Source organism: Vulpes vulpes, chromosome 4, assembly GCF_048418805.1.
Source record: "Vulpes vulpes isolate BD-2025 chromosome 4, VulVul3, whole genome shotgun sequence".
Lineage (NCBI taxonomy): Eukaryota > Metazoa > Chordata > Mammalia > Carnivora > Canidae > Vulpes > Vulpes vulpes.
The window spans coordinates 72,945,648-72,964,835 of NC_132783.1; the positions used below are offsets into that span (position 1 = coordinate 72,945,648).

Below are 19,188 nucleotides of genomic sequence, written 5' to 3' on the forward strand. Positions count from 1 at the left end.
TTGAATAACAGAACTTTTCTACCTATCATTTGATGACACAGTCTTTAATTCACTACATATGTCCTTAAAATCTCCTGCAAAGCAAAATTTCAATTAAAAAAATCAAAACGAACACTTAAAAGACATTTCAGCAGGGGTTCTGCAGGGCTTTGACCATCAAAATAATCAAAATGGAATTTTTGGCATTGGTTCACATTAGGCACTCCTTCTTCCACTTGGAGACCTGAACAAGGAGGTCGGTCTTTAAAATAGTGATCATAGAGAGTCAGAATACCATGCAATTGGGGAGAGGAGAAGGTTGCAGAGTCATTATGGATAAAATGGGGGTAAAGGACTGCTGGACTCTGGCAGTTAAGACTAGAAGCTGTACCTGTCAATGAGTATTTCAGCCTAGGTATAACAAGGGTATTCAGCCTACACCCAAGTCCACAAAGAAAGATGTTGAGGAAAATTCACATATTTTTTTCTATTGGGGAAAAAATCAATAAAGATCTTTCCTTGTTGATGGAAAAATAAACAGAAGAACAAAATGAACTATGGGGAAATATCAACAACCACGCATCATAAAGGAAGAAAGCACTAGCCTAAAGACTTAGAAGAAGACCAGACCTCAGAGGATGATTTGTTATATTAAACAGAAGAGAATTTTAGAAAATTGGAGCATAAGCAGTAGAATGCAAGACATTGTGTCCCCATGAAACAGTAATAGAAAGTCATAATGAGAGACATTGGTTGAGATAAAATGAAGATTTGAGTGAAGAAAGGATTTTTAGGATGCCAAAAACTAAACATCAGGATAAAATTGAATAACAGTAAAGAATAGTACAGAGCTGATACAAAAATAGACACATAGATCAATGGAACAAAATAGAGAGTCCAGAAATAAACCCATAATTATATGCCAATTAATCTTGACAAAGAAGGCAAGAATATACAAAGGAGAAAAGATATTCTCCTCAATAAATGGTATTGGGATCACTGGACAGCTACATGTAAAAGAATGAAATTGGACCACTTTTTAACACCTTGAAGTGGATGAAAGACCTAAAATATGAAACCTAAAACCACAGAAATCCTATAAGAGAACACAGGCTGTAATTTCTATGACATTGGTCATAGCAACATTTTTCTAGGTATGTATCTTAAGGCAAGGGAGGTAAAAGCAAAAATAAACTATTGTGACTACATCAAAATAATGCACACACACACACACACACACGGAGTATTATTCAACCATGAAAAGCGTGAGATCTTGCCATTTGAGACAACATGAGTTCCATCCATGAACTAGAGCATATGCTAAGTGAAATAAGTCAGACTGAGAAAGACAAATACCATATGATTCTACTCATAAGTGGAATCTAAAACAAATAAATAAACAACCAAAAAGAACCCCAGAATCAGACCTATAAATACAGAGAACAAGCTGACGGTTCTGGGGGGTTGGGGGGGATGGGAAACATGGGTGAAGGGGAGTGGGAGGTACAGGCTTCCAGTTACAGAATGAATAAGTCACAGGAAGAAAAGGTACAGCATAAAGGAATACAGTCAATGATATTGTAACAGCAATGTTTTGGGACAGATATTAGCTAAACTTGAAGTGAACATAGGACAATGTCTAAATTTCTCAAATCACTGTATTGTACACCTGAAGCTAATGTCATGTTGTGCATGAACTATACAAAGAAGAAGAAGAAGAAGAAGAAGAAGAAGAAGAAGAAGAAGAAGAAGAAGAAGAAGAAGAAAGCACTGACACTATAGAAAATGAAATCAGTGACTCATTGAGCAAGCTCCAGAACTCTTACAAAATGCAGAGGAAAAAGGATAAAAAGATGAAACTAATGGAGATGACTGTGGCTCTACAAAGCAGACTTCAGATGAAACTGAACGACTTTCAGTGTTAAAGAGAAGGAAACAAGCACAACTGGAGATGAAGCAATAATAAAAAACACACGTTAAGTAAAAAGCAGCTTCTCCTAGTCCTCCAAAGACAAGTATCAAGAATAGGAGGATTCACTGTATGCTGGACAGAATCAAAGAAAAGAGAACCACACTTGAACATGACTGGCCAAAATGTTTGAATTAGAAGAATAAAAATAAATCCTATATTTGTCCAGGCAGAAAGAAAAATGTTGCCTACAAAGCCTGACCTTAACCTTTCTGTAATAGCAAATGTCAGAATTTGAGAAAAATCTTAGTGCTTTTGGATGGAAAGTTTGTAACCCAAGAATTTTAAAAGCATCCAGATTGTTTTTCACGTGTGACAGTTCTAGAAAGACCTTCACCATTTTTCAAAGACTCAGAAACTGCTCGTTGATGTGATCCTTCTATTTAAGCATTCATTTAAAAATATACTGAAATGATGCAGGAGATTTAAAAAAAATGAGCAAGAAGAGGAGTTCTAGGCATTGTGTTGATTAAGTCACACTTTGCATTCTAAAATCAATAATAAATTGGATTTTGTAATTGGAAGCCTGGGGGCGTTACGTGGCTTAGCTTAGCTTTATGGCATTTCTCTCTGCACTCTTACCTTTTCCACTTTTTTGGCAGCAGATGTTACTTGTGAGCTGTATCATTTCGTCTGCTGTGCTCCTTTTCTGGTGAAACCCTTTGCAGGATTCATGGTACTCCTCTCTACAAGTGCTTATTGACAATGGATGACCTATGTGCAAGGTTTAGTAAGAGAGCCCAAAAAATGACTAAACAAATCATTGGCCTTTGTTCTACACAAAAGTAAAGCCAATATCTATATTCTGGTTATTTACAATGCCAGAAAACTTGAATGACAGCGTTTTGTATGTTTCAAACACATATTGTATGACTATTTCTTGGGATTTAATCTGGAAAAGATTATAAACAACCCAGTGGAAAATTCTATCACCAAGGCCCTCTTCCCAGCTGTTCCTCACTTTAACTGTATAAAACATTTAAATGTTTTAAAACACTATGAGAAAAATGCAGCTAAATGTTAATAATATTAACTGGCAAGTGGTAGGATTTGAGGTGATTCCATGTTTTTTTTTCCCCTTGCAGTTTGCTGTAGTATTTCACAACTGAACATATTTTACAATTATAACTAGTAATGAATCGAATTTTAAAAAACACAATATTTAAAGGATATAAATAGGAAACTTACAAAAGCAGATACGTGAATGACCAGGAAACATGAAAAAATATTCTGTCTCAGCAGAAATCAAGGAAATTCAAAATAAAACCTCCATATATATTTTCATACCCATCAGAATGGTTAATCAATTTACAAGTTTGGCTATACCTTTGATGGTGAGGATATGTATGCACCTCTCATGTCTTGTAAAAATATAAATAAGCACAAGCTTTTAGAGATTTAATATGATGGCATCTAGGAAAGTGAACAATGTACACATTCACAATCCAATTACACTTTTAGATTGTCACAGCATTGCTTATGAGGACAAAAATGTGGAAAGGAAAAACTGGATGAAAAATTTGTGGTCTATTTTATATTGTAATTAAAATAATTGAACATGTATTACAAAGAACACAATGTGGAATAAATCTGAAAAATATAATACTGAGAGAGGAAATGCAAGTTAAAAAGGAATATTTAGAGCACAATATCAATTTTATAAGTTTAAAAACATAAAAATAAAACATTTATTTATGGATATGACATACGTAGTCAAATTATAAAAATATAAAGGAAATTATAAATTCAAGAAGGTGTTTATCTTTGGGGAGGAAGGAAAGGGATCTAAAATTGGGGAGGGGAAACTCAAGAGGCATTAACCATTCTACACTGTTTTTACTTTCTCCTTGAGAAAACATAAAAATCTGGGACATGAATATAAAGATGTTAATATTGGCAAAGCTGATGCAGTAGGTAGGTACATTTTATTTATTGAAATACTGTAATTTATTTGCTTGAAATATAGGCATAATACAAAGAAAAATAAAATTTTAATAATATATTTTGCTTATAATGTGTCTTTCTATAAATATAAAAAATATAAGTCTGTATTTATAATTTTAGTGTCCCATATGATTATAAGCAGATAAAATATTTATAGCACAGAGATTGAAAGGAAATAAAATAGAAATCAAATACTGGTAATATTTGGAGGATGGGCTCTATATAATTTTAAATTTTTTTCTTTTATTTTCCTGTATTTTTAAAATGTTCATTGGGATCATACTATTTTTATAGTTTAAAACTTAAAAATGTATAGAAATTTGATAAAAATGTATGTTTGAGCCCTGTGTAGGATCTTTAATGTCATGCTAAGTTTTTACTTTATCCTATGGACTACTATTTCTCCAGTTGTGACCCTTGAGATGCTAATTTGTGTTCCTGGGAAATATAAGGGTTCCCAGGTCAATAAGTTAATGAAACTAGCTCCTAATCACGAAGATATCTAAAACCTCATATAGAAAGTTACATGATTACAAGAGAGATTCTGGACGTTGGAAGCGGCAGTGCTAGGCAAGATAGATTGGAGGTGATGAAGAATGGAGTCTGAGAAGCCAAATTGCAGTAGATACAGAGTGTGTTATAAGGGCTTCAGTACATCACTGATGACCTTAGTCAATCATCACCACAATCATGTACTTAACACACAATAAACACTTATTTCCCACATGTCTAGGTCTGCTGGGATATGGCTTATCTTGTCCCACACTGTAGGTTAGATCAGGGTCTGTTCCACATATCTCATTGTCCTTAAACAAGAGATTACCCAAGATATGTTCTTCCTATGGCAAAATACAAGCCTATTTCAAGTCTTGTGTCATGTCAGCTCACATCCCATTGGCCAAAGCAAATCCTATGGGTGACCAAACCCAAATCAAGAAGACAGGGTCTTATATTTTACTTTCCATGAGGACAAAGCAAGTCACATGGCCAGGTTTAGCATCAGAAGGCTGAGGAAGCATATTCCTCCCAGGAAACTGGGAGTTGGGGGAGGAAATAAATATCTGCTGAACAATAATCTCATCTATGTCCCTGTTTACAAAATGAAGAAAACACAGCCATTTGCTAGATAGTAGAACTCGGAATATATTGAGGTCATCAACGTGGGCTTCATTTCTGAAAGAGACCAGGGATACCATGAAAGAGTAGTTTCAGCATGGCACAAACCTAAAGGCAGTAAAGTGACGCCAAAATGCTACCCACACCTCGTTTGTTCTCTAGGTGTGATAACAAGTATCTTAGAGCACAACGTGTCCAGGAATCAGGGAAAAGAATATTGCTAAGAAATTACAACAGGATCGTGAGAGTTTAGCCCAAATCATTGTGCCTGGCAGAGGTGACCAGATGAGTAAGATGTTCTTCTTTCACATCCCACACAGCTTTCCTCTTTCAACATTAATTGATAGTTAGTATTCAGAGACATGACCAAGTCTAGATCTTAGAGAATAATTTCAATCCCCAAGGGAAAAAAAGGAGTGATCTTGAATATTTTGAAATAATGTGGATTAAAACTGTAGGATCAAACAACCTGTCGCATTTTTAGGTCCTTAATATTTTTATTCAAAAATGCTTTGATGCTATGTTCTACGTTTAATACCCACAAAACACATATGGTAGAGATTATTTTTTCAGTTGCCATCTCCACATACTAATTGTGTAAATATGATACAACTTCTTATATGGAGGCACGGTCTCTTTTTTGCTTTAAAGAGTAACAATAAAATACATTTTGAGGTTCTGTTTTCTGGCCAGAAAAATTTTTAAAGAAAAGGAATCATGTCAAGCTGTGTTGCAGAAAAAAAAAATGGAAAATGAAGAAATAACTAGAAAGAAACAGAGAAGTGCCTGCCCTGTGGCCAAATTATAAAACCAGTAAAATGTGTCCATGGTACTTGGTTCTCATAAATGTCCTGGCCTTTTCCTCACTGTCACAGTTCAGTGACATCATGGACCCTACTCTGGGACTGGGGACATGGAATCTGAAACTCATTCCCATCATGGGATAAATGACTTATAAGGATTCTTTCTTTAAACACCAAAGTGAGAAATCTATGATGAGCAGAAAGACTGGGAATGGCAGGTGGGGGAGCATTTTGGAAGATGAAGATTCTTTCAGTATGTATAATATACTATCAGGAAGGCACCAGATATGTTCTACCCATGGAAATACATGTGTACATGACATATTTAGTGCCTCACTGAGTCTATAAAGAGCATTCAATATGTAGTACTAAAAAAAAAAAAAGAAAAAAAAAAGAAAGGGTGCACAAGACAAGATAGTCTAGACTTATGGCATACCTCTTATATGGAATGTGATCCTATTATTTTAAACATATAAATATAAAAACAAAATACATAGAGTGGTAAAGATATGAAGCTTTGAGAGATGGAGTATCAAAAATATTACTAATGTTTAGCATTCACTTTTATACCTGGTTAATTACTTGTTGACCCTCAACCTGAATGAATATCTGCCTAGAAATTCTTCTAAGTACTAGTAGCTGTGTCACCTAAGTTAGATTGTTCATTGATGTTCATTCAGCAAGTAGTCCCAGATTAGTAATTATGAACAATAATAATGATGATTATAGCATCATTTATACAAAGAGGTCTTAGGAAACTGTTAAGTAGTTTTGTTTTAGAATCATCTAGTGTCAGCCATGACTGGAGGGATAAATTTTGGATAGTCACATTACCTTTAGGACTGAGTTCTACTAATTTATCTATTCATTCAGCGAGTAGTATTGAACATTTACCCTATATAAGTCTATGCTAGGTGCTATAGGTAATGTTAAGAGGAAAACTATACAAATCTTTTCTTATAGTGAAATTACAATATAGTATGTGTGTGCATGTATGTGTATATATATGCATATATGTAAAATTTAAATGCTATAAGACAAGTGTATCTAAAATATTAAGACCCTACTGCTCCCAGGGCCCCCTTGGTCAGGGGCAGTAGGTGTCCCCCTGCCACCGGGGGAGAAATGACCCCAGCTGGCGCTGGCTTGCCCGAGAGTATGTCTTGTTCTTGATTCCGTACATGATCTGTAACTTCTACGCCATGGACCTCTGTGAGTGGTACCGAACCAGAGACCAGAACCACAGACACTCCCTCACCACTTTTTGAAACTTCCTAAGTAAAAACCACCTCATGGTCGCGCACCACGCAGTCATCCTGTTTGTCCTTGTGCCAGTTGCACAGAGGCTTAGGGGAGACCTCGGGGACTTCTTTGTTGGCTGCATCTTCATGGCAGAACTGAGCACTCCGTTTGTGTCACTGGGCAGAGTCCTGATTCAGCTAAAGCAGCAGCACACCCTTCTGTACAGAGTGAAGGAAATCCTCACGCTACCACCTTCCTTTCCTGTCGGATCCTCCTCTTCCCTTTCATGTACTGGTCTTATGGCCAACAGCAGGGACTCAGCCCACCCTGAGTGCCATTCAGCATCCCTTTACTGCAATGTGGCCAATGCCTTCCTCATCGCTCCCCAGATCTACTGGTTCTCTCTGCTGTGCAAGAAAGCAACCCGGCTCTTTGACACCGCCCCAGCCAAAAAGGATGGCTAATCGCTCCCAGGAGTCAGGCAGTGAGGGTACCTCCTCACACCAGCTGCCTCCTCCACTCAGTATTCCACGGACCAAGTTGTGCCCTGGGTGGCCTCAGCCTTTTGGGTATTGATAAGCAGATAGATGGGTTTGTTTTTCTTTCTTCTTTTTTTTAATTAATTAATTAATTTATTTATGATAGTCACAGAGAGAGAGAGAGAGAGAGAGAGGCAGAGACATAGGCGGAGGGAGAAGCAGGCTCCATGCACCGGGAGCCCGACGTGGGATTCGATCCCGGGTCTCCAGGATCGCGCCCTGGGCCAAAGGCAGGCGCCAAACCGCTGCGCCACCCAGGGATCCCCTGGGTTTGTTTTTCTAAAGAACGTTCATATTACCTCCCTCTTCTAACCTGCCTCTTTTGCAAAAGCACTTTTTTCTAAGTAACAACAATTGGATCCTATCAGACCTCCATTGGCAGCAAGGTGGTTTTAATGCAAGCCTAAGGATCCTTCTTTGGGTCTTACCTCAAGGGTTCTGGGAGGTAGAAGCATGGGGTGTGGAGACAAGTGGAGTAGGGTGATAACTGTCTGGGTACCCACCTGGCCCTAAATATTGGTGGCTACCCACCTTTCCAACCACTCCCGGCAGTATCTACGCTTACTAGGCCAGCAGCAAGTGATGACTTGGTTCTTGAAATAAGTTCTCTCCTCCTGATGTTGGCCCAGGAAAATCATTGTAGGTAGGTAGTTTTTTACTGTGTACTAGATAACCCATTGGTCCCATGCCTTATCCTGCCATCCACGTGCCAACATTGAACTCCTATGTCCACTGACTTCCATTCAGAAGTCTCACTGGTATGGGGGTAAGAGGCAGGGAAGGGGACCTGAAGCACATGAGTAGGCGGGGAGGCCGATAGCTCAGCGCCATTGCAGGCTGACTTGGGAAGACCAGCATCAAACTTGTGAGCTTGTTGTAAAGCCACAAAAACTATTCCTTTCTTAGCATGTCCCCTTAATCCCAGCTTTCACCATATCCAGACGCACAGGATGCTGTTAAAAACTGTAGGATGTGGTAAAGTGACATGGTGCCTATCAAGCTCTTCCTTGGGTAACACCACTCTTTGACATTGTCCGTTTCATAGGACATGGAAACAGGCTTCTGTATTCCAAACCATGAGAGGTCTCATCCACACTGCCTCCCAATAAGCCAGAGCTTGTGTTCCAAAGCCTGTTCTTAACGGAACATACTGCCACTTTGCCACAGAAAGCTGGAGAATGAGAGTGCGAGAGAGCCCTGGCCAAAATACATCCTGTGGACTGACTCACCTACCATTTGCAAACAGGATCCTCTGGTGCCAATACTAATTGTTCCTTATCTAGGATGGGTTTTAGAAAATGCTACCAAGAAGGTTTTTTTTTTTTTTTTTCAAGTAGTAGTAAAAATCTAAATGTTTAAAAAAAAGATTAAGATGTCTAAAAGAGGGAAGGGCATTTTTGGTTAAAGTGTGTAGGTTAAAAAGAACAGGAGTGGAGAGGATTGGGAGTTTATGTGCAAGGGAGCTTTGAGGCTGGGGTGGAGGTGGGGGGATGGTAAGGCACCACAAATTAATGCAGTGTTCCTCACAAAGAACTGAGTAAAATATTGATATAGTTGTCAAATGGTGAAAAGTCCCACTTGACTGTGTCACAGGTTAGGTGCAGGGGAGTGGAAGCAGTAAGTGTTGGGAAGATAAATTGGAGATAGAGCACAGAAAATTTCAAATTTCTAGATAATGGGATTGAACTTTATTTACAAGATACTGATGAGTCACTGGATCTCTTTGAGCAGCTGTTTGGCATGACATAAGCTGTTATTTGGGAGGATTACTCTGGCATTATGGATAGGAGGGAAAGGAGAATGGCTTCAGGCAGAATTAGAAAACTGCCCCCAGTAGTTCAGAGCACCCCCATATCCCTTAATGGTAATCACTGGGAAATGTAGCTGAATGGGGAGGTGGTTTTATACATACAAAGCTCTGTGGGAGCAAGGGGACTGAATTTGATAAGACCTAATGATGCTGGCACAATTTGATCATTACAAGCCACTGATAGTAACAAACCAGTGTTCCTTTCCAGCACAGAGATTCTAAAATGAGAACATGGAAAAAAGGGGCAAAAAAAAAAAAAAAAAAAAATCCAGATTAAAATGGGATTGGGAACTGGAGAAGGGAGATCTTACAAAGTACAAAACCATATTTTTGAAAATTATTTTGAGAAAAAAAACCAGACTAAAGAGTTTAGAATCATGAATCTAGAAATTATTTTAGCCTCTCCTTCCTCCTAAAAGTAGAGAAAAACTCATTTACTTACATGTGAGCAAAGGAAAAAGTATGCAGTCTAATAAAGAGAATGAGGAACAGAATAAATTCCCCATGGCCTGGGAGGCACATGGAAAGACATGCCCATAAAACAGATGAAAACTGAAACCCAGAATTTCAAAGTGGGCTGAAGGAAACCAAGTAAATGGTAGAAGCTGTGACAATAAATTGCAAAAGGAAGAACTCAAAAATGATATGATTAAGGAAGGTTTTAAGAGAGAGCTTTTTCTCAACATGATTGAAAAAAAAAACTAGAAATAAAATAAGATCATTTTTGTAATGAAAATGAGCCAAGAGAAAGACAAAACAAATAAACAGAAACAATAATGCAATGAGAGAAATAGACTGTGTGAAAGGAAGAAAGTTTTAAAAATCAAAAAGGTATGAAAAAAACATTTAAAGAAAGCGTCTGAGAGAAAGGGATGATTCAGAAAAGTCAACGTATGTTCAATACAGGAGTTTATTGCCTAGAGAGAAGGACAGAGTGCAGGGTTTGTGGGTAAAATTCATGTGGTTTGTGGACTTCATTGGGAAAAATATGTCTACATTTTTGTTAACCTCTAGCTGAATTTAATATTTTCCTTTAATCAATATGCATGCACCAATATACAGTGGTATTAACAGTACCTGTGACTTTGTCACCAGAAGGAATCATAAATGTCATCATATCAAATTATAATTAAAATAATATTTCCAAATATTTCTTATGTTCATCACTTTTTCAAATTTACAGTGGCTCTTATACCTATAACTAGATCTAATTATCTAATATGGTAATAAAGAAGTAAATAGATCATGTATCACAATTTAAAAATATTTTGAGAACTATATTTCAATATAATTAGCTTCCTTTGCTGTTCTATGTATTCCATTTTATGCATTTAAAAATATTATCCTGAGAATTGGTCTATTGGTTTTACCAGACTGCTGAAAGTTTCCCCAGTATAATAAATTTTGTGATCTCTATTATATATCAGGAAACTCTGAAGAGAAATTATAATTCCAAAAACTTTCTTGAGATACAAGACAATTTGAAATTACATATTGAGAGGCCTAAAAATTGTCCCATAATAACCAACACTATCCTGTAAAGAAAAATCATTTGGACATCCCAGCAAAAAGACCAATAGAAAGAAAGTTAGATTGCCACCAGTATTTTTAAAAGCAACACTTTTATGACCAAGGGAAGTATAGAAACATATTTAAGAAAGCTAAGGAAAGAAAATGTGGGCCAAGATTCTGATGTTCAGCCAAAATGACCTTTAAGTATAAAAAGCCTCTGGTAAACTGATGTAAACATGCAAGAACACAGAGAATATTGTTCTCATGTGCTTTTCCTAAGGAATCTACCAGACCACAATGAAATAAGAATGGAATTTAAGAGTAAGCATTTTCAAGCTTTTATAGCATTTTGACATTGCCATGACATCCAAGCACATGAATCATTTCTCTAGCAATTTATTTTCATTGTACTTTACAAAAGTATTAGTCCATATAAGGTTGGGAGAAAAATTTAACTCTTCATACTAAAATAAAATTTACTATAAGGATATAGAGAACACTATAAATTTATCTGTAAAATTAAGACCAAAAATCACTATAAGGGCGACAGTGTAGTAATGCAATGTCTATATGCTCTCATAGTGTAGACAATGTGACTGTTTTAAAAATGGGGAATTGCGAATAGGGAGATTATATAAAAGTTACCTTCTAGTTCTGCCCACTGAAAAGATGTAGAAATAGTGACCAAATTATTAGTAATGAGCATTTCTCATATGCATACTATAGTCTTGAAATACTATTTACTACTACTTGGATTTGCGTGATTCTGAAGTTAGAATATCCTAGAGAGTAAGGAAACTATCAAAGATGATCAAGGTCATGTCAAAAACACTCAGTAGCTAACTTGGGCTGCTTCCATATTTTGACTATTGTAAATAATGCTGAAATAAACATAGGGGTGCTCATGTCTTTCAGAATTAGTGTTTTTGATTTCTTTGGGTGAATACCCATTAGTGGAATTCCTGGATCATATGGTATTTCTATTTTAAAGTTTTTACTTTAACAATTTTCAATTGTTTTCCACAATGACTATACCAGTTTGCATTCTCACCAATAGTGCATGAGGGTTTCTTTTTCTCCATACCCTTGCCCAAGTGTATCCACTGACAGATGGGTGGATAAAGAAGATATGGAGTATTACTCAGCCATAAAGAAGGATGAGATCTTGCCATTTGCAACAACATGGATGGACCCAGATGATATTATGCTAAGTGAAAGAAATCATATAGAGAAAGACAAATACCACATGATTTCACTTATATTTGGAACCTAAAAATAAAAGAATAAACAAACAAAAAGAATCAGATCTATAAATACAGAGAACAAACTGATGGTTGCAAGAGGGAAGGGGTCTGGAGAGATGGGTAAAATGGGTGAAGGGGAATGGGAGACATAGCCTTCCAGTTAAGGAATGAATAAGTCATGGGAATAAGAGACACAGCATAGGGAATATAGTCAATGATATCTTTTTTTTTAATTTTTAAAGATTTTGTTTATTTAATTCATGACAGACACAGAGGCAGAGACATAGGCAGAGGGAGGAGCAGGCTCCATGCCGGAAGCCCAATGTAGGACTCAATCCTGGGACTCTGGGATCTTGCCCTGAGCCAAAGGTAGACGCCCAACCACTGAGCCACCCAGGCATCTCTAGTTGATGATATCTTAACAGTGTTGTAAGGTGATAGAGAGAGTGGCTACACTTGTGGTGAGCACAGCATAACAAACCTGTCTAATCACTATGTTGTGCACCTGAAACTAATATAACATTGTGTGCATACTATACTCAAATAATTTAAAAAAAAAAACAAACTGAGTCAACAGTAACAGTAAAAGACTCAGTAGTTAACTTGAAGAGGCTCCTAGTGCTCAAATATGGGAGAAGCACAGTCAGGAACAGTTAGGAACTCGGAGACCTGATTAGAGTGGAAATATAATATAAGGGGGATGAAATGATGCGTGGAGAATAATTTGTAAAGAAGGGACTTGAACTAGAAGATGTTTAAAATGCCTTCCCACGTGTCATTCTGTCCCTGCAAACTCTTCTGGCCACTTGGCCAGCGTGATTGAGGCATTCACCACTTGTGAGATGAGAGAAGCAGAGGGAAAGACCCCATGCTGTTGAGAGTGACTGGAAAGTGTGGTGATAATCGAAGGGTGATGTCCATAGTAGCTCTCTTGAAGGTACAGCAGACCCTAGGCCTAATCACTCAGCTTCAACTGTTTTCAGGAGGGCTTTCTTTGTGATTACTGCCATATATTATGAGAGCGGTAAGTCAGCTTGGATGATGGTTTACCTATATTTGTTTATGAACTGTGTTCCTCTTGTGATTTACAGCATAGAAGAGATGACTGTCTTTAGCTTTTGAACAGGTTAGTTAGGCCTGGGAAAGAAGATAGCAACTCTAAGAGCTCTTGAAAGACTCAAATCATATACCATTGAGTCCTACTCCCGAGGAAAGAAACATGACTCTTCTTTGATACTATGAGATTCATAATTATTCTTCTCTGAAAAGATATTAAGGGATATCTAAACACATAATGTGTATTTTATGTTCTGAAGCCTTCTTTTCATGCACTGCTACTTTGAATATTCTACTATTTTAAATCAAGATTAAAACAGGCTTAGGATAACTAGAGAGCATTGCCCTTAAGTAAAAGGACCTTGAGACAAAAAAAAATAATAATCGTCTCCCATTTGCATAATGCTTTTAATTTTTTTCAAAGCCTTTTTCATATCTATTATTTCACTTGATCTTCACAACAACCATGTGAGGCTGTTCACTTTAAAGAAATGAACTTGAAAGCAGCGAACATTTAAAACGTTTCCCCAAAATGTAGTAAAACCACAAAGAAAATTCCCAGAGCATCTATACCATCGCTCTAACTTAAACTGTATTTACTGCAAATTGTATTGAGTCAGAAGAGATGGTGGCTCGTAAATACAGTTTCTCTGTCCTGAACCACATTCAAACTGCAGTTGTTATGAATACAAAAGAGCTTTCCGAGTACATAACTGTAGTTTTGCTGCATTAAAGCAAAAAGCTGGCATTTGGACTAGAAAACAGGCTGTAACTGTGTCTGTTCTGCATGGCAAGCATCTCAGTGCCTGCCAGCAATAGGGATGGATTTACATATATTGACTCAATCCAGCATATGAGTAACGATCAATTTTCTTGATCTATTCTATTCTGTCAATCTGTGCTTTTGCTAGCAAATGAGGAGACATTGCTGTCAGCCAGAAATAGAGTTTCCTAGGCTTATGTGAGCTTTTAAGATCTCTTTTCTACTTAATTAAAAGATACATACGGTGGTTGGCAGGGAGCAGCCGGCAAGTCAAAGTAACAAAATTTGCTATGTATAGACGGGTTCCTGGAAGAAAAATCATGAAAGATGGCTAAATAAATGTAAAGGCAGACTTCCGTTTCTGAGGATAGTATATTTTTATGTCAATTCTATTAATGGTAAAGTAAATACAAAGGGACAAATACAATTTGTCTGTCAGTAGTAACCAGTAAAAGTATCCTCTTCGGGAGTCACAAATTATGCTTCCAGGTAACAATATGTAAAACAAAATGCTTTTCTTTTTGGTCTCTCCTATTAATGTATCATGTTAGACTAATTCATTTGGTTTGGGCCCAGATAATCTCTGCCCCTAGCTTGTACTGGAATTTTAAGTCAGATCAAATAGTATATACAAAGCGAGTAAGAGCGTTCTCTTAAAGGACGCTAAGGAAAGCTTTACACATGTTGGACTCCTTGAAATCCCCTTTCACTTCCAACCTTCTGGTGATTCCAATGATTCTGTGAGGGCCTCGGCAATATCTGAATACTTTTTGTAGAGTTAGTTTTATTTTATAGTAAGTGACCAAATGTTTCTGCAAGGGGGCATAGTGTTGCCAGACTTATAATTTCTACTCTGACTTCTTTCAAGTGATTTGGGGGATGAAGATTCTGAATCTGTACCCAGAGTAGGATATCATTTTTTTTTATACATCTGTTGGCTTTAATTAAGTAATGGACTGGCTGGGTTTGGCTTCTCTTTGTTCCCTAAGACCTTCCTGAATGCTAGTATCAAGTTTTTCTGGAAATATCTAAACAGACCAGCAGACAGATTTTAGGAATCACATGCATTAGGAAGGAGTAAATTCTGTGTTCTGGTGAAGGGAACCATACCCTGAACCAGCAGTCAGGAAACCCTGGTTCTGGCCTGGCTCCTTCATTGATGAGTTCCACGGTGATGAGAAAGTGATTGCCTTTTATTGCAACTCAGGTTTTCTCATCTATGAAAGGAAGGTGTTGTAGTAGATGCATGATTTTCAAACTGAATTTAGGGGATCTCCTCAGCAGGTATCAGTGTGATAAAGTAGGTGGGACTCTGGGACCTCCATTCTTCGGGAGCCAATGTTAGCAGCTGTGCTTGTAACCATTTTATACAATGAACTTCCAATAAGATTTTGTTCAAACCAAGGTTGAAAAAGGTTCAAAATCGTGGTACTAGAGCATCCTGGCAGTTTCTTGCATCTCTAATAATCTATGGTCAGTTTGGGAACATCTTAGCCTTTTTGTCCATTGGGTTTATGATTAAGAATTCTGTTTTCCAAATTCCAGGAATGGACTTAGTGAAGTCACCTCTAATTCTAATTGGTCATATGTGACAGATCATTTGGTTAGCTCAGTGGTACAGCATCTGGCACATAGAATGAAGGCAATAAATAGGTATTATTGAATGGCTGTCCGGTCCCTAAGATTCATATTTCTCAATTTTAGCCAAAGAAACTGGTGAGCATGGCCAAAAAGAGAATGGATGCCCACAAGGGCTAGCATTTGGTACAGGAAAAACTGAGAAATAGAAAAATAAAATAAATTAAGGTGTCTGATCCTTAAGAATCAAGAAATTGATGCAAATTCTATGTTTATTCCCTAATCCATCTCATTTGGTTTGGAAATGAAAACAGATACATGGTGCTCTTCTGAAAAAGCTCCTTTTGGAGCTACCCTCCACTGCCTCCCTGTTGACATATGGCGTTAAATACCTAATGCTGAACATTTGCCCTTTGGAGACAGTAGGGTGAAAGATTTCAACCCAGTCAACACCACAAGGGCCTGTCCCAGCAGGAACTGAAGTCACCCTAGAAAGGAAGGCAAGCACTTCTGGCTAGATGTCTCTAATGAGGATCTATAGCCATGATGGACTGTGACCTAATATGTATACTGCCTTAGGACAAGGCTATCTATTCTCCATTTATGTCAGGTTTCTAATGCTCACACTCAGCTCTAACATGTTCTAACTAAGTACACTAAGAGCATTCCCTTTTAATCCATTCTTTTTTAATCTGCTTCTTTTAGAACTAAGGAAATTGAGATCCAGGCTGAGTATAGGACTGGTACAAGGACACGCATTTAGGTTGTAGGGCCAGACAGATATGCTTGCACTTATGCATATTCCTCAATGAAGTGATCATTATCTTTAGATATTTCATGGCTCACAGGTGTGAGATGGGTCTATGAGTCAATCAGCCAGCCTATATTTACTGAGCATCTACTGTGTGTAAGAGATGGTGTTAGACACTTAAGATATAGTCATAAACAAGACACTTTCTACTTTTACAAAATTTATAATCTTATGGGAAGGATACTCAATAAAGTTCATTTGAGCAAAGGCTAAAAAGTAATGCTAAATATTGTTAGCCTAAAACAATTAAGAAGAGGATGTAACCCTATTTGGGGGACCAGGAAGGAAAAGGGAGCTGAGCAGTGAAAAGGAGACGGATAAGCATAGTTCTTTTTAAAACTTCAGATAGAAATTATCAGAGTATTTGTTTGAAATTATGTATTTCCAGGCTCCTTATATTGGCGATTCTGATTCAGTAGATCAAGGACTGATATCTAGGAATCTGTATTGGTAACTTTTCCATGTTGTTCTGGTAATCCACAAAGTTTGGGAAATCCTGAATGAGCATTCTAGGCAGAGGCATTCTGCATACCAAGGCAACACAATGAGGGTAGAGAGAGCCTAGGAGAAACTATTTTTGATAGCGGGCAGAGTATGATGTCCAGTGAGGATCAGGAACGATTTGCTAGAAAAATTTGTAAGTTATTGAAACTTCGAACATGACTGAGCAGAAGCTTGAGTATTGGACTGAGCAGAAGCTTGAGTATTGGGATGTGGGGGAGAGGAGGAAATTGGTGACTGCTCTACAGAAGGACCTGGACCTGCTGATTCCTCAGAGGTACCCCTCAAATAAAGTTTGCTTTCCTTTGTTTTAAGGATTATTTTCTTTTAGCACTAAGGAGACTCAACTGAATAAGAAGGTAATTTGTGGAAGAACCTTAGAAAGACTCCAGCCCTCTAAGATACTTCTATAAACAATGAACACAATTCTGTAGAGAATTACTTTTATGCTTACATTTCAATAAAATGTAAATAGTCATGGCAAGGGGGATCCTCATCAACCACAAATCTGGGTGTCTTCTTTTGTGTGAGACACTATGCTTTTGGATTTGGGAGAGATTATGCGCACAGGAACATGAAAGATTAGGCTTGCTTTCTTTACATTTCAAGATAAGGTGTACTGCACCTTTAGGTTTTAAAATCCCTGGCAGTGGTTTGCTGGAGCCAGCTCATACTAGCTGGTGAGAACCTATCATTACCATCTCTTCACATTTTTGTTCAGTGACTTCACTAGGTAGTTTAAAATTACCCATTTAGGAGCATTTACGCTGTGGAAATTAGCAATTGGCTGCCCCCCTCTTTTTTTTTATATATATATTGCTGAGAGCCTGTTGTTAAGCACTTACCAGCACACCACTGCCTGACAAGTATTAACATTTTTGAAATTGTGGCTCTTTCTGCATGAGAGTATTTACTGACCAGAACTCCTATTAATAAAGGCTCTTTTCTCCCTACTCTCCTTTTTATTAGGGAGGAAAGTCTCCTAGAACCTTTAGTACACTGCTATTATTTTTCCTTGGTTAGACTGGCGTCCCACAGCTATTCAAGGGAGGCTGGGATAGTGAGTATCTGGCTTAGGGGAATGGGGCTGCCACATTTGGTCTAAGCCAATCCTGACTTAAACTGTGGAGCTGGACACAATAACCCTGAACAAAAATGAGGATCTATTAGTAAGGAAGACTTTATCCTTGTCCAGAGAAAAAATATTTCCCACATTAGTAAAACAAGAAAAGGATGAATGTGGTCTCTAAGATCCAGAAGCCTGAACCATACGAGAATTAAGTTCTCCCCATTGTGTTTGTTTTTATTTTAATAGCTGATGGCATTTAACGCTCACCATCTTCTGACAGTGGGTCTCCAAGTGTCCTCAGATCAGTGACATCGGCATCATCTGGGAACTTGTTGGAAATTCAGATTCTTGGGCCCCACCCAAATCTCCTGAATCAGAAGCTGTGGAGGGAGGAAGTAATGTCTAAAAGTATGATTAAGGGTGTAGCCTAGCAATCTGTGTTTAATAGGTGCTCTAGATCATTCTGATGGATGCTAAAGCTTGAGAACCATTATCTTAAGAGTGTTATTAACTCTATCAATGTGATAAAATGAATTTCAATGAATAATAAGCACCTAGTGGTGTTAGCCACAGTGGACATAGCTGTTCATTCATTCCTTTAATAGACATATAGTGAGCACTTGCTGTTATTATCCTGTGTCATATAATCCATTGCCCACTGGCAGCCAGAATTATCTTTTTAAAATGTAAATCAAATGTGCTATTTGCTTGCTTAAAACCTTTCAGTGACTCACATAACAAGATGAAATACAAACTTACAGTCTCCCTTAGACAAACTCTAAGTCTCTCTTAGACTCGGTTTACCTGCCCCTCCCAGCTCCTTTCTTACTTCTTTCCCCTTCCCTCCTTGCTCCTTCTACCATGCTGACCTTCTTTCTGTGGTAGATTCTATCTTATTCTAGTTCTAGCTCAAATTTCACCTTCTCAGAGAAGACTTCTAACCGCCTCATCAAATGCACCTCCTCTTGACCCCACTGTTCTTAGCATGTTAGCCACTGATTTTCTTCATGGCATATACAATAATTGTATCTACTCATATGCTTACTGTCTGACTTTTCCACCAGAATGTAAATTCCACAAAGAGGTGCCCAACTGCCTCGTAGTACCTAAGTGGACCCTGGAACACTCGTCTTGGCACAAGTGTGTTGAATGGATTTCTAGGCATTACCCTAGATGTGCTAGAGGAAATGGAGAGCTAGAGTCAGCACTTTGCGAGAGGCATATCGTGCTTTTTTCATTTGAAATTATAATC

The 19,188-nt window shown here is 37.7% G+C and overlaps 1 pseudogene; it reads left to right on the forward strand.

The window, feature by feature from the left end:
* The first annotated feature begins 5,141 nt into the window (after positions 1-5,141).
* LOC112931069 (TLC domain-containing protein 3A pseudogene) lies at positions 5,142-7,517 on the forward strand (annotated as a pseudogene).
* Positions 7,518-19,188: the final 11,671 nt, after the last annotated feature.